We start from the raw sequence: 12,986 nt of genomic DNA on the forward strand, positions 1-12,986 counted from the left end.
AGGGTGATCTTGGTCCAAACTCAGTGACTTCCCTGTCTAAAAAATCTTGCAAATTGTCCTCCACTGGCTTTGTATAATAAGGTTGTTGTTGATTTGTCTCTCTGTCTCATCTCCGTATCCTCGAGGGAGACAACTTACCCAACTTTCTTCGGAACAAATGGAAATTATGATGAAACCACAAAATATCTTTTTGCGATCAACACAGCAATGAGGAGGAAGATCTTTCATGTCTTTCCGTTACAACACTGGTCTTTGTGTTCAGCAAGCCTATCGTTGAAAGAACAGGAGGTAGTTGGGTACATTTTAACAGCGTTAAAACACACTTTGTAGAATATTTGAAATCTTTGGCATAACAATCCTTTACCTAAACTGTTTCTTTTTTTTAGTCGACTACAAGAGCTATTTCGACCGTGCTGAAGTTGCAGAGGCGCTGAAAGAAGAAGGACGAGTGGTCGAGGCAGCACAGAAACAAGCTGCAATCGATGCATTCCTATCAGGATTTGGTCTGCCAGAGGTATTGAAAACATGTGCTAGCAGACAAATTCAAAGTTGAAAGTTTGTTGTGTTGTCGGTCATGTTGTTCACTATTGACCCTTTCATTTTCAAGCCTAATATTTGTGCCGGTTTTGCATGTATTCATTTACATGGTACAAGAATCTCTAATGTGAGGGGTTTGTCATTAGGAAATCCACTCGGAGATTTGCACTGTTCGATTTGTAGACATGTGCATTGCATCTATAAATTTTCATCTGATAATTCGTCATATGCTTTTGCTTGTTAATTTCTAGTCATTTGCCATCCCCACTGCACCGTGTGCCCGACCTGAAAGGAAGACCCTAGCTCAACTCGAAACGTACTATAATGCCAAAGGTTTCTCTGCTGAGTTCACTTGGGACGCAACTGATCTTGATGGCATGGTTGCTGCGACGATACTGGCTGACAAAAGTAGGTTTTATTTTTGAAAGGGTTGCATTGAATGCAGCTAGACATAGACTGTCATAGACACAACAGCAAGTCCGTGTAATACCACTGACACATACCAGGGCTCGGTTGTTCAAAAGCACAAAGTTAATGTTATCCTTGATAGTTACTTTTAGTGTCGTTAAGCACAGTATTATCGGTTCAGTCCTTAACAGTATTATATGATCTCTAAAGAGTAATGCAAACAGTCTCTGTCCAACAATACTGATGTTCATCCTTTGTGTACTATTTTCAGAGTGCACCACCAGTAATGGAGGGGTAGATTATTCATTGCCCTCCTTCGACACAGCAGCAATGGACTCCACCTTATACCCAACAATGGCGTCTGGATGCAACCAAATTGATCTCTGCATCGACCTTAACTCAACTGCAGCAAATGTCACGAAATCCATTGATGCGAATATCGATTTGAATTACTGTGATTATGTCATAACGGTGTCACTAGGGGGTGTTTCTCAAACGTTCTTGATGTTTTTGTACCCGTGGGGAGAGAACCAGATGCTCCAGATTGGAGACAACGTTGCCATGAAGTAAGTCAACATTATCATCATCATCATCATCATCATCATCATCATCATTATCATCAGCAAACCTCTTTGGGTTCTTCCTGGCATGTTTATCATTCACCAGCCTCTTAACCATTTGCTGGTTTTTTGTCGCTTCGTTTACTAACTCCCATGTGAGATGGCAATAGTCATCTGATCTCCCAAGCAGAATGATACATTGGTAGAAAGTCGACCGTGTGATGCCATTGTGTGTGACTTAAGTCGACTGAAGCATTGGAACCATTACATTAGCCGAGGCATTCAATGATATTTCTCCATTCCAGTTACACTATCAATCGGGACCTTGATGCCAAGGAGTTTAATGTGGATGTCTACCTGAGGATCTACAGTAATAATGACTCCATTGTGGATGGATATGCCTATCAAAATCTTGTGGTTCCTATGTTGAATTGCAGTCAGCACATACCGTTCCCGTTGCCAGGTGAGTTGGGATAACTAATTTTGTCCCCTTTACCAGCATCTGCCACAGATGCATGCAATAGAAAAAGATAACTTTTTTCATTTTATAGGTGGACTATAGACACGGGCTAGGGGGTAAAATTGGTACTCTTCTGGTGACAAATATGTCTGGGTGGTGTTGTGTTAATAGTTTTGAAAACCTGTGTGATATGGGTGATCTTGTTTTCCAGGTGATGATCTTGTTGGCTTCCTGGACGAACTAGAAGGACACAACATGACTGAAGAAGCCTTTGATGCCATCTTGACCCAATATCGCCTGGGTCCTTATCGCCAGGAGAGGGTCATGGAGATCGGCTCATGTGTCAATGTAACTTTGAGGAATTCTACTGTCTGTAAGTACACTGCTTTCATTATTGCTCAATTTTCATGGAAGATTTGAAAAGTGAAAGGATGAGTTTGACTCTGGTACAAATTGAGTTTCGTATTCCTTGTATTATAAGTTAATTTACTCGTGGTAGTTGAATGTGGTGCCATTTTGAGCTGCTGCGGATTATAGGTTGAAGCTATGAACATTTTGTAAGTTAATGAAATCCGTTCTCTTTATAGCATGTGCCTCCAACTTATCTGCCGTGAATTTCCTATCACCAGAGATGAGTCTGCTTGCCAACTGTGGACTGTCCAGTACCTGTCACGGCGTCCAATGCTGCATCGACCTGCCTTTCCAAGTCAACGGATTCTCCAACACCAATTATCGACACACTTGGGTGTCGTTCGAGTTTCATGAGTGTAACTACACGATTGATATCAGGATTGGGTCACACTTATACTCGGCGAGGTTGCTGCAGTATGATTGGGGCAGAACCATCGAAGGAAGTATTGGTATCTCACCCAATGGATTGATGGCTCCAATACGTTGGAGGTATGTGGTATTCTTCTTGTTCCAGGATGAGTGTTTTGCACGCCATTACAGTAAGGCACCTGTTGGAGTTTTTGGCCCTGTGACTCCATCTTGGCCAGAGGGAGAGTCCATCGAAGCTACTTATGTTACCTCCACAAGGGCTCACATCTCATTCGAAGGATGAGTATGTTCTGTGGCACTTGTCTTGAGCATTTGTTGTTAAAATCTTTCGTGTTGGAGAACCCCTGTTGCAAGCGTGTGGTTTTTCCCATTCATGGATACTAGCTCACTTATAATCACTGTAGTGACATGTTCATAACACAATGCCATGGGCGCAGCTGTTAATGGTGATTCTGTTCATAATTTCAGTGCCAACATCAATGTTCCAGCTTCTGAGACAGCGAAAGTTCTTGTGGAGCGGTATACTATCGACTTGAATGTTAGCTTTTGTATTCCACTGAATGACACCACTAATCTGTGCGTACCAGATGTCGATGGCTTCACTTTACTGAGACAGTTTGAAGTTCAGGCATGTCACAATGACACATCATTGGCAATCAAGGCAGAAGTGGATTCACAATCTGTCAACGAATGGATGAACTTGAGGCATGCTACAGCAGACGTCAGTTTGGGAGAAGCAGGCGTTGAGCAGTTTTTGGATGAGACAGGCCTTGTTTACCTTCTACAGAACCAGCCGTGTGATCCTATGAGGGGGATTTATGACCCGGCTGCCAGTGGATGGAATAGGATCGGTAAGTGTAGGACACTCTGTTTTGTATTTGCAGGCAGACGTCAACTTCTTCAGTTCTGTTTCAAGGCTATCATGTTTATCAATCGGTTTTGTATCTGGCACCAATTATTGCTTGTCGTCAACCAGAGTTTTGAAGGCACGTTATGGTCAATTATTGGTAACCCATGCATAACTTGGCTGGTGGAGTCTTGCTAAAGGAATGAATGTTTTATCTTTTGACTGAGGCATTGGTAAGTTTGATGTTGGAATGTCCTTATCATGGTACTTTATTTTCCAGGTTGTTCTTCAAGTCTGCCAAACTTCCTAGAATTACCCGATAATGTTCGTTGTTACATGTCCAGCATGTGCTCAGACATCGATTGCTGTATGACAGTTGACATGTTCGGCATGATGACACGCACCATTCATTCCACGTTCAAGGTTGACACGTGTGCCTACGAGTTGTCTGGAAGTATCGAGTTGATGAGGTTCAGCTTCACACTGTTTTTCTATGACTGGGGTAGGTACTCTTTAACAAAGTAATAATAAAAAGGACAATGACACAAATAGCTACCGGTATCCCTCGCAAGGGAGAAATGTCTTGAAATTAGTAAAAAATTATGTTTTTTGTTTTCAGGTGCAGTGAAGACGTACAATATCCGAGATATATTCTACATTCAGTAAGTCAGAGTCACTTGTCAGAGTCACTTGTCTTCTGTTCACATATGCAATATCAAATCTGACGAAAAGTGTGAAACATTCAACGCCTGAACCATTAAATTTTGGTAGCTATTGCAGTGTTTCTGTCATTCATCTTTCAAAACCAACTGATGACTTAGAATCCTGTCTTCCATTCTAGGTTTGCCATCGACCGTGACACCATCGCCCGGACTGTCACTGTTGACCTTAACCTGAAGATGTGTCTGGAGCCAAATTCACCCTGCGACATTGACATTGAGATCTTCAAACAAACAGTCATACCAATGGCTGATTGTAACCTCGCAGAAATCGTTTCATTGCCACGTGAGTTTGACAAATTCTTCGAATGATAACATCAGTATTTTTTTAACACCACAATAGAGTTTGCTCTAAGAATGCCAAGAGAATTTCCTCTTTGAGTAATCCAGCCTTTGGCCTGGTAGTTTCAGAGATAAGTTAACTCAATAACTTGGCATTAGCATCAACTGCGTACAATGACTTTGATTATCCGAGCAGATAAAACAGTTATCACTGATGCTCTATTATTCATCCTCAGCCGGATACACGATCCGAACATTCATCCCCGCCCAGGGGCTCACGCTCGGCGACACCTTGACGGATGAGATCGAGGAGGCGATCTTGCGCCATCTTGGCCTTGCTACAACCTTGACCCCAACAAGTAAACTCTACTGTGAGACAGGATATTCGGCAGACTATTCTCGTGAGTAATTCTGATTTATTATCGACTAATTTCATAACAATAAATGCAGGTTTGGGAGCATGCGCATGGCCCTTGTATGCCATACTATGCTTGGTTATCAGTGCTTTATTTAATGTTGTTGCAGTATAAGATGAATAACTATATCATTTGTTTCCACTGCAGACTGTTCAACTTTTACTAGCCTTGGCCTGCCACAGGTCAGTTCATGCCGAATGGATAACCGTTGCTATGGTTTCGAGTGCTGCTTTGACCTTGACCTTGAATTTTTGTCGCGTGCCTCCCGCCTTCATGCGTACGTGGACCCATGCGACTACAAACTGGCAATCATGTGGGATGACTACAGCTTCAACCGAACCCTGTACACATTCCCATGGGGTGAGCACAGAGTGGAGCAGATTGGGACGTCTGTTTACTTAAAGTGAGTAATCATCTGTTACCATTAATTTGTCTGGACTGAAAGACAAGTAAAAAGAAGGAAACATGTATCGATATGGATTTTTGGCGGTAAAAAGATGGAAAAGAAGAAGGCAGTTGACTGAATAGACGGGATATGTCTATAGAAAAAGACATCTGTCAGATGAGTAATGGTGGGAACATGTTTGGAGAAAGGTGTCAGTTTAAATGGGTAATAGGGAGTTTAGCCCAATTGCCGCATGGCCCTCGTGTGAATTTTGCACAAGTTGTACACATTTCCATTACAAATGGGATCTGGTTTTACAGTTGCTACATTTCCCTTCGCCATCTTTCAGCTACACAATAAGCAAGAGTGCCACCCTCTTCACATTGAGTGTGGCCGTCTACACTGCGATTGAAGACTTCCCCTACACCCATTTCACTGTGTTGGATAATGCTCAGTTTCCCATCCCACAGTGTGACTACACAAGTCCGTATGACCTAGGCAGTAAGTATAGTAGTGCTGTTTCTGTTCTTTCTTGATACAGCCACTAGATCAATGTGCCTCGTTGTTGAATTTGAGAGTTTTGTCTGACAGCAGAGTGACTGACAGTACCAGATGCTACTGTCATTTGCCAAGTAATAAACGAACAGGTGTCAAAGTCCACATTTGTCTTGAGGCATCATGGAACATATGACATCATGTGAGATTTTGCCCTAAGTTATAAATTTCTGTTGACCTTGAATGAAAGTGTTATTATGCATCATCATGGATAGACCTGAAAATAAGATCCAGTCCATTCAGATGAGGTTATCATTCTGTTCCATAAAGGGTAATAGTAAATTGCGGCGTGGTACACGTGATGTCTTATAGTCTGAATTGTTTATTTCTTTTCAGAGCGCCTGCCAGCCTTTGCAGAAGAAATCCTGACTGAGGGTCCTCCAAGTGATTACGCGTGGGAAGCTGTGTTCCGGTCATTAGGGCTGTACTCTCTGATGGATGAGCCTTGCCCAGCAAATACCTCACTTCACTGTAAGCATTTGTTGATACTTGTTTTGTGTGTTCTTTATCTCAGCCCTTGCTCTATTCATGCTTAGGACATCAGATTGCAGCACAGAGAGAGATGGAACTTTTTTGCTAAACTGTTTGTAAGATCGCTGAAGCAAAAATGTTTGTACAATGTGTGCTTGTCATGTTTTGCCTATTCATCATGTTTTTATATTTTCAGATTGTCCCCACCTGGCTGACCCAAGCACCTTCTTGCCATCCTACGCAAGCTGCCACTACGACGAGCTCTGCCTTGGTCTCCATTGCTGCCTTGATGTCAACTTCTACATCGGGACACGGAGAATGAAGGCATGGACAGTATTCAATCCATGTACTTACGAGCTTTCCTACGGCCTGGAGAGGTTCTCCTATGATGCTGTGCTTCCTGACATGGCCTGGGGACAAACCTTCCAGAATGACTTGTCAAGCAATTTGGTGATTCAGTGAGTTGTTTACTTTCATGTTGGAATATGGACTGGATTGACCATGTTTGAGGGAGGGAGGACATAAGAATATCTCTTTGAACATTGCTGGCTTTGAAATTTTGTGTTGATCAGTCTTGAGGAAATATTTTGGTTGACATAATTTGCATTGGTAATCATGTCATGGTTGTATCTCAATATAGATTTAGCATTTAATGTTGATTCATTACATTTCAGGGTTTCAGTTGACCAGCCATCTGCTGAGGTCATCCAGTACGACAGCACCATGACGCTGTTCACTGAATCATACGAGAACTATAAGTATCTCAACGCCACCCAGATTCCAACGCCAACTTGCAACACAGGCTATGACTCACTCAGCTGGACTGGAGGTAATGTCAAACTTACTTTTGAAGAAAGGTATTAGCCAACATCGGTTCTCTCTTTGGGTGACAATTGAATTGGGTTTGCTTTGATGTAAAAACTAATAAGTAGACGGCATTGGAATACTGCATGTTTTCATTATTGCCGTTTGAGGTATCATGTGGTAAGAAAACAAATATGTCTTGATGCATCTCTTCTTGTTCACCATTGTGGAATAATCTTATTATATTTTGACGTCCTTTCAGGATCATTTGATAGTTTTGTCTCCTTGTCACACGTTGCTGCAAAGGTGGTTAATCCAAAGACAGAAGTATTTCAGAGATTGCATCTTGATCAGGTAGGAACCAAAGTCCTCTGGGATCTTCATTTCTATCCAATATGTCACGTCTGCTTTATTAGATTGCAAGTTATGATGTCTACTCTACCTGACTAAGTTCAACTTTAAGTTGGCGACATAAATAATAGTATGTAAGATATTTGTCAAAAAAATTAAAGCTTGTCGTGCGTTTTCTTTCCTATTCGATGCAGTTAATTATAAAAGACTTGATGGTGTTTCTCTTCTTTTCCAGTATTTCTTTGACATGAGTACCTGCAGTTTATCAGCTCAGACTTCACCATCTCATAGTTAGTATGATTTTCTTACAATCACTTATAATTGTCTACAAAGGATTGTGTGGTTTAAAATCAACATCTATTTTTGGAATCTGAATGAACAAAATGGACAGTTCTCTACTTCTAGACTACATGTAATCTAACTTTCTCTTCTATTTCCAGCCTGTTCAGGTTTCGTCCTGAGCGACGGCAGTAAAACCGATGCAGACAACCAATGCCAGGTGTCTGACGGCTGCCTGAAGGTCGAATGCTGTGCCCTCAACAAACACATGATGGGGAACATGTCTCTGAACCTGGACTTCAGTGTTGAGCTGTTCCCTTGCGATTACTCCATTAGTTTCAAGTTGGAGGCACACACTTGGACGGCAAACATATTTGAAAATTTCGGTGAGTTTTTGATGTTACGATGTAAAAAATAACGTGCTGCAATATTTCTTCTGTGGCGAGTAGTTCTTGCCTTCAGTTTTTGGGAATTGATGTAAGTCTTGAACATAAAGGTTACAGAGGAACCTGGGCACCCCTAACCTGAAGTCATAGGTTGATGCAGGGAGTGAGTTTATGAAAGTGTCACCTTTCTCTGCTTTTTACAGGCCAAGTCAACAACTATACCATTGCAAATGCCCTGGTTGTGCAGTGGACATTGGAGAGTAACAGCCGTGGCAGCCTCAAGATTACTGTGGACATCTTGAACCGCGTGGACGGATACCAGAATGGAAGGACAAGTGTTTTATCTAATGCGCTTTTAGAGCTGCCAACTTGTGACACGGCCGGGACTCTAACATGGCCAGCTAGTAAGTTTTATATCGTTACTTGAGTTTGATATACGTCAAGGAAAACTAATGAAATGTGCCTTTTGTGTTCCAAAAAAGAAGTGTGGTTATGATAAACATTAGCTTGGCATCTGCTACAAGCATCTTCTCACCCTGCATAATTGAAGCAACAATCATTTGGCTCTTAGCTCATCAGTCGCAAACTATAACCTCAACCTTTGCCCGTTTTCACTACCATAGTTTCTCACCTCTGTTTTTCTTGCAGCAAGCAATAGTGCAGCAGAGCAGATTCTTGGTGAGGGTGCCGATGTGCTCTTGTCTCTGCTCAACGTCGACACCAATTTCTTCCGACATGCTGAATGTGCTATCCCGACTCCAAACCACAACATCACAAATGGTGAGTTGAGAGTTACATCCTATATGAGTGAAAGAGAATTCCTTAAAATGATGAAGAAATAGAGCTGCAGAACTAAAAGGATATACAATATCAAGTTTAATAATACGTGGCCTTTGACTTCTTACTTCCAGGCTGCCCACATCTCGATATGTCAAACCTGCCTTCCTCTGTCAACTGCAGCCACGTTGAAACATGCACAGGCCTGGAATGCTGCATCAGTGTCGACATTGATATGGTGACACATTCCTACAAGACATGGGCGATCATCGACCCCTGTGACTACAGTATTTCGTTTGGATTTGAACAGTGGCAGTTTAATGATACTCTAATTGGTTACACTTATGGTAGGTTGACTGGATATTTGCAAGAGATTTCCTCAGTATATGAGCCTTTGACTCTGTAGCAATAAGTTGGAGACTGATTTTGGTTAATCACTTCATGACCCTAGCTGTCTTCAGCCAGGGAGGAGTACATCACAAGTTCCTCATGCTTCTCCTTCTGCAAGAAGCCCACACAGTTTTATTTTATGTGAATTACAGGTACCCCACGGACTGTCTCCATTGCCTCAACAATTGTAATAAGCTACACAGTGAACATCACGGATGATCTCAAGAGGGTCCTTTTGACTATGTCTCTGATGATCAATGCTGCAGACTACGGCCTAGAGATTCCGGAGGTTGTTATCTTTAATGGCATCCCTGTTTACATGCCAGCATGTGATGAAAACAGGACTTTGGAATATACTAATGAACGTGAGTATGTGAAGCATATTTTTTTGTGCTACCAGTGGTCTCTGGCCAGACTACAGGTTTGTCGAATGGGTGTGGAAATCCTCATCCAGAAAACTTTTGACTTTTCTTAATTCCTGAGGTGGATGACTGGTGAAAGGATCAGCCATCAAGCTAAAGAAGTAATTTTGACAAACTTACTAACCAGGAGTGAGAAGGAATTCCATCTGGTCTGGTCTTTGCGTTGAATTGGGGTGAAAAATGTAACAAAATGTTTTCATCTTTACAGTCCTTGGTCAGACATACGGCCGAAATGTGACAGTTGAAGAAGCCCCCAGTGGTATTGCTGTGAATCGTCTTGGTGTGCGTCCAGAGGTTCTAACAGGGGTCCCGTGCGTCGACGCGCCTACACCTGATGCTGTAAGATGTCCACATGTGCCGTCGATCCCAGCCACAAGTGATGCCACCCACGCAGCAACCTGTTCAGCAGGTTATAACAAGTGTACCAGCATCCACTGCTGTGTTGAGATGCAACTTGGGGTGGCACCACTGGCCATGACAATGTACTTGGAGCTTGACCCATGCACCTTTGTCTTATCAGCAGGATTTGAGAAAGTTTACCAGAACACAACCTATCTTGGTGACTTTGGATGGGGTAAGTCAAGATGGAATAATTGTTTCAAGTAATATCTATTCGGGCTCTCAGCTAAGCTAGAGATGATTTGCAATGATGGTACAACAATGGTAGAAAGCTCATTTATATACAGTCTGGCTAAGAACTATTGAAGTCAGATTTTCTTGCCAACCTTTACCAGCATCCAGTTTTGATACACACCTTAAATTCTCAAATTCTCAACTTGACACAATATTGTTTCAGGTATTGAACAGGAACTGGTTATCGGAGAATCCCTTGTCATGAAGTACAAGGTGGAAAAATCTGTCGATGAGAGGGACTTCTTTTTCACATTGAAGTTGAGCACGTGTCAGAATTGTACAGATGGATTCACTGTTGCTGACCAGGTTCAGTTCCCGATTCCGAGCTGCGAGGCTGATGGGAGTTTTAGATGGCCTTCTAGTAAGTATTCTGTCGTACTTCCTACTGTCATACTGAATCAAACTGGTTAAAACTTTAAGATGAGCTGTGCATCATAGTATTGGTACACGCACATCTCCTTCAGTTCGTTCCTGTTGATTTATTCATTCCTTATCTTTCAGGTGATTCGATGACAGTTAATGAAGATACCGTCGAGATGCCAAGTGCTTTGATTATGAACAGAATGGGAATACAAGCTGTAAGTGAAAGTGACCTATTTTCATGCCATGCAAATATTGCACAGAAGTTACTCTTGTGGACTGTGAAAATGTACCAAACTTCTTCATGTTCCTTCAAAAGTTGCGGCCAATATTACCCTGCTGTGATGAAAGCTCATATATATCGTCAGTACTGTTAAAAGAATGAGATTATGTAGTTGATTATAATTTTTGTTTATTCCAAATTTTTAGGAGGAACTTTTTGCAGATGAGTGTTCCAGCCCAGGCCAGTCTGCTAGCTGTCCATTTATTTCCATTGGCTCGATGCCGTCTGATGTCCAGTGTGGAATCTCTGACAAATGTACCGGTGTCGAGTGCTGTGTCACACTGGATCTCAAGGTAGGCTTTGTAAAGTGTTTGCTTTCCTTTGCAAAAGCACTAATGAACTGCTTGAATTTGGCAAAAGAGATCTTTATTTTATTTATTTTGTGTGTTGATTTGAGTCGTCGTGATTTTACAGGTGGTGAGGAGGAATTTCAGGGTGTGGACCATGATTGACCCTTGTGACTACATCCTCTCTGTTGGATTCGAAAGGCATTCATTCAATGTCAGTCTGCTTGGATACAACTGGGGAGTTGAAAGAGTTGAGAATGTTGGCGCATTCGATATGATTTACAATCTCTCAAAGTCCGCCAACAACCATGCCTTCACCCTCGACATGTCCTTCTATCTCTGCCTGGAAGGCGTCTGCTCAAATTTCACCATTTTGAATGGGACTAGCTTCGTTATCCCATATTGTGATGCGACAACCCACGCGATCAGCTGGCCGACGCACCTCTACAGTAATCTACTGTCCAATGTCCTTGGGGTGACCAACGATTTCTTGATGCCGTTGGAATGTTCTCCGACAACTGTACCTTTGAGTGAGTATGAAAATTGGAAACTTGAATTTGAAATTTTAGCCCGCTCAGTCAAATTTCACCATAGCAGTAGTACTGCACTTAAGAGTTAAAAGTTACTAAAGAGCAGGTTTTAAGAAGTATCAGTATTTGAAGACTAATCAGTTGAAGAGTTTATCTTGCCTACATGTATATTCAAATCATTTCAGGATGTCGAGCTACTAGGCTTCCACAGTTTGGTTCCAGCAACTGCTACGTCCAGTCCAACTGTATGGGCGTCCTCTGCTGCTTTGAGGAGGATTTGCTGGTGGAGAAGAGGAACATGTATGCATGGTTCGAGATCTTCCATTGCCAGAACCAGTTTGGTTATGCCGTTGAGAACTATAACAAGAGATTATCGTTATCTAGTGTCTCACCAGGTATGATTAAAAAAATTTTATTTATGGAGACTTTAGATGACTAAAAGTATAAATAACAAAAATTGAAAGTGGGAGAGTTACTGACCTAAAAGAAGAATTTGTCAGTGAGCAGCATTGTTCTAACTGACAATTTTCTCAGGAGAATTTCAGGAACAACCTTGATATTTCAGAATAAATCCATTTTAAGCTAATTATTTCAGAATCAGCTAGTCCAGTCTTTTACAAACGTCCTGATTTTCACACAAATTCTTTTATACTCGTGCTTTGTATTGCAGGAGTGCTGTACACAGACACTATTGGCGAGTCCCTCACACTGACCTACTCCATCGATGAAACACCAACAAGTTATAACGTGTTCATGGCGTTAACAAAGTGCTGGCGTGATGTTGATGGTAACCAAGGCGACTGTTTGGAGGATGTGATCATGGATGGTACCATGTTTAGTAAACCAACATGCGCCCGCAGGAGGAGAAGGAGGTAGGATTAAACTTTAAAAAAACTTTTTTGGGACAGATCACGAGAGATCTGCTATTTTTTTTATAGAAATTTCCCAAATATGACGCAATTGTGACAGAAATAGAACCATTAGAAAGTGCTGGTCAAGAGCTTCTCAATCATTGGTCATGACAAGAAATGTATTTTTGGCACTTCTTAACTTTCTGGGACATC

Source organism: Lineus longissimus, chromosome 4 (assembly GCF_910592395.1).
Source record: "Lineus longissimus chromosome 4, tnLinLong1.2, whole genome shotgun sequence".
NCBI lineage: Eukaryota > Metazoa > Nemertea > Pilidiophora > Heteronemertea > Lineidae > Lineus > Lineus longissimus.